Source organism: Hylobates moloch, unplaced genomic scaffold, assembly GCF_009828535.3.
Source record: "Hylobates moloch isolate HMO894 unplaced genomic scaffold, HMol_V3 SCAFFOLD_2, whole genome shotgun sequence".
Classification (NCBI taxonomy): Eukaryota; Metazoa; Chordata; class Mammalia; order Primates; family Hylobatidae; genus Hylobates; species Hylobates moloch.
In genome coordinates, this window is record NW_026652277.1 from 18492921 (window position 1) to 18497150 (window position 4230).

The window sequence follows — 4230 nt, forward strand, 5'->3', positions numbered from 1 at the left end:
CTTGTGATTTTTGTACATTGATTTTGTATCCTGAGACTTTGCTGAAGTTGCTTATCAGCTTGAGGAGATTTTGGGCTGAGACAGTGGGGTTTTCTAGGTATACAATCATGTCATCTGCAAACAGGGACAATTTGACTTCCTCTTTTCCTAATTGAATACCCTTTATTTCCTTCTCCTGCCTGATTGCCCTGGCCAGAACTTCCAACAGTGTGTTGAATAGGAGTGGTGAGAGAGGGCATCCCTGTCTTGTGCCTGTTTTCAAAGAGAATGCTTCCAGTTTTTGCCCATTCAGTATGATATTGGCTGTGGGTTTGTCATAGATAGCTGTTATTATTTTGAGATATGTCCCATCAATACCTAGTTTATTGAGAGTTTTTAGCATGAAGGGTTGTTGAATTTTGTCAAAGGCCTTTTCTGCATCTATTGAGATAATCATGTGATTTTTGTCTTTGGTTCTGTTTATATGTTGGATTACATTTATTGATTTGGGTATGTTGAACCAGCCTTGCATCCCAGGGATGAAGCCCACTTGATCATGGTGGAGAAGCTTTTTGACGTGCTGCTGGATTCGGTTTGCCAGTATTTTATTAAGGATTTTTGCATCGATTTTCATCAAGGTTATTGGTCTAAAATTCTCCTTTTTTGGTTGTGTCTGTGCCAGGCTTTGGTATCAGGATGATGCTGGCCTCATAAAAAGAGTTAGGGAGGATTCCCTCTTTTTCTATTGATTGGAATAGTTTCAGAAGGAATGGTACCAGCTCCTCCTTGTACCTCTGGTAGAATTCGGCTGTGAATCCATCTGGTCCTGGACTTTTTTTGGTTGGTAAGCTATTGATTATTGCCTCAATTTCAGAGCCTGTTACTGGTCTATTCAGAGACTCAACTTCTTCCTGGTTTAGTCTTGGGAGGATGTATGTGTTGAGGAATTTATCCATTTCTTCTAGATTTTCTAGTTTATTTGCGTAGAGGTGTTGATAGTATTCTCTGATGGTAGTTTGTATTTCTGTGGGATCGGTGGTGATATCCCCTTTTTCATTTTTTATTGCATCTATTTTATTCTTCTGTCTTTTCTTCTTTATTAGTCTTGCTAGTGGTCTATGAATTTTGTTGATCTTTTCAAAAAACCAGCTCCTGGATTCATTAATTTTTTGAAGGGTTTTTTGTGTCTCTATTTCCTTCAGTGCTGCTCTGATCTTACTTATTTCTTGCCTTCTGCTAGCTTTTGAATGTGTTTGCTCTTGCTTTTCTAGTTCTTTTAATTGTGATGTTAGGGTGTCAATTTTAGATCTTTCCTGCTTTCTCTTGTGGGCCTTTAGTGCTATAAATTTCCCTCTACACAGTGCTTTGAATGTATCCCAGAGATTCTTGTATGTTGTGTCTTTGTTCTCGTTGTTTTCAAAGAACATCTTTATTTCTGCCTTCATTTCGTTATGTACCCAGTAGTCATTCAGGAGCAGGTTGTTCAGTTTCCATGTAGTTGAGTGGTTTTGAGTGACTTTCTTGATCCTGAGTTCTAGTTTGATTGCACTGTGGTCTGAGAGACAGTTTGTTATAATTTCTGTTCTTTTACATTTGCTGAGGAGTGCTTTACTTCCAACTATGTGGTCAATTTTGGAGTAGGTGTGGTGTGGTGCTGAAAAGAATGTATATTCTGTTGATTTTGGGTGAAGAATTCTGTAGGTGTCTATTAGTTCTGCTTGGTGCAGAGCTGAGTTCAATTCCTGGATATCCTCGTTAACTTTGTGTCTTGTTGATCTGTCTAATGTTGACCGTGGGGTGTTAAAGTCTCCCATTACTATTGTGTGGGAGTCTAAGTCTCTTTGTAGGTCACTCAGGACTTGCTTTATGAATCTGGGTGCTCCTGTATTGGGTGCATATATATTTAGGATAGTTAGCTCTTCTTGTTGAATTGATCCCTTTACCATTATGTAATGGCCTTCTTTGTCTCTTTTGATCTTTGTTGGTTTAAAGTCTGTTTTATCAGAGGCTAGGATTGCAACCCATGCCTTTTTTTGTTTTCCATTTGCTTGGTAAATCTTCCTCCATCCCTTTATTTTGAGTCTATGTGTGTCTCTGCACGTGAGATGGTTTTCCTGAATACAACACACTGATGGGTCTTGACTCTTTATCCAGTTTGCCAGTCTGTGTCTTTTAATTGGAGCATTTAGCCCATTTACATTTAAAGTTAATATTGTTATGTGTGCATTTGATCCTGTCATTATGATGTTAACTGGTTATTTTGCTCATTAGTTAATGCAGTTTCTTCCTAGCCTTGATGGTCTTTAATATTTGGCATGTTTTTGCAGTGGCTGGTATGGGTTGTTCCTTTCCATGTTTAGCACTTCCTTCAGAAGCTTTTTTAGGGCAGGCCTGGTAGTGACAAAATCTCTCAGCATTTGCTTGTCTGTAAAGTATTTTATTTCTCCTTCACTTATGAAGCTTAGTTTGGCTGGATATGAGATTCTGGGTTGAAATTTCTTTTCTTTAAGAATGTTGAATATTGGTCCCCACTCTCTTCTGGCTTGTAGAGTTTCTGCCGAGAGATCAGCTGTTAGTCTAATGGGCTTCCCTTTGTGGGTAACTGGACCTTTCTCTCTGGCTGCCCTTAACATTTTTTCCTTCGTTTCAGCTTTGGTGAATCTGACAATTATGTGTCTTGGAGTTGCTCTTCTCGAGGAGTATCTTTGTGGCATTCTCTGTATTTCCTGAATGTGAATGTTGGCCTGCGTTGCTCGATTGGGGAAGTTCTCCTGGATAATATCCTGCAGAGTGTTTTCCAACTTGGTTCCATTCTCCCCGTCACTTTCAGGTACACCAATCAGACGTAAATTTGGTCTTTTCACCTAGTCCCATATTTCTGGGAGGCTTTGTTCTTTTCTTTTTGTTCTTTTCTCTCTAAACTTCTCTTCATGCTTCATTTCATTCATTTCATCTTCCATCGCTGACACCCTTTCTTCTAGTTGATTGCATCGGCTACTGAGGCTTTTGCATTCATCATGTAGCTCTCATGCCTTGGTTTTCAGCTCCATCAGGTCCTTTAAGGATTTCTCTGCATTTGTTATTCTAGTTATCCATTCATCTAATTTTTTTTCAAAGCTTTGAACTTCTTTGCTGTTGGTTCGAATTTCCTTCTGTAGCTCGGAGTAGTTTGATCGTCTGAAGCCTTCTTCTCTCAACTCGTGAAAGTCATTCTCCGTCCAGCTTTGTTCCGTTGCTGGTGAGGAGCTGCATTCCTTTGGAGGAGGAGAGGCGCTCTAATTTTTAGAGTTTCCAGGTTTTCTGCTCTGTTTTTTTCCCATCTTTGTGGTTTTATCTACCTTTGGTCTTTGATGATGGTGACGTACAGATGGGTTTTTGGTGTGGATGTCCTTTCTGTTTGTTAGTTTTCCTTCTAACAGACAGGACCCTCAGCTGCAGGTCTGTTGGAGTTTGCTAGAGGTCCACTCCAGACCCCGTTTGCCTGGTATCTGCAGCGGTGGCTGCAGAACATTGGATATTGGTGAACCGCAGATGCTGCTGCCTGATCGTTCTTCTGGAAGTTTTGTCTCAGAGGAGTACCCAGCCGTGTGAGGTGTCAGTCCGCCCCTACTGGGGGGTGCCTCCCAATTAGGCTACTCAGGGGTCAGGGACCCACTTGAGGAGGCAGTCTGTCTGTTCTCAGATCTCAAGCTGCGTGCTGGGAGAACCACTACTCTTTTCAAAGCTGTCAGACAGGGACATTTAAGTCTGCAGAGGTTACTGCTGTCTTTTTGTTTGTCTGTGCCCTGCCTCCAGGGGTGGAGCCTACAGAGGCAGGCAGGCCTCCTTGAGCTGTGGTGGGCTCCACCCAGTTCGAGCTTCCTGGCAGCTTTGTTTACCTAATCAAACAACTAACTCAGCAAAGGTGGTTGCCCCTCCCCCAGCCTTGCTGCCACCTTGCAGTTTGATCTCAGATTGCTGTGCTTGCAATGAGCGAGACTCCTTGGGCGTAGGACCCTCCGAGCCAGGTGCGGGTTATAATCTCCTGGTATGCTGTTTTTTAAGCCTGTTGGAAAAGTGCATTATTAGGGTGGGAGTGACCCAATTTTCCAGGTGCCGTCGATCACCACTTTCTTTGACTAGGAAAGGGAATTCCCTGACTCCTTGTGCTTCCCGGGTGAGGCGATGCCTCGCCCTGCTTCAGCTTGTGCACGGTGCGCTGCACGCACTGTCCTGCACCTACTCTCTGACACTCCCCAGGGAGATGAACCC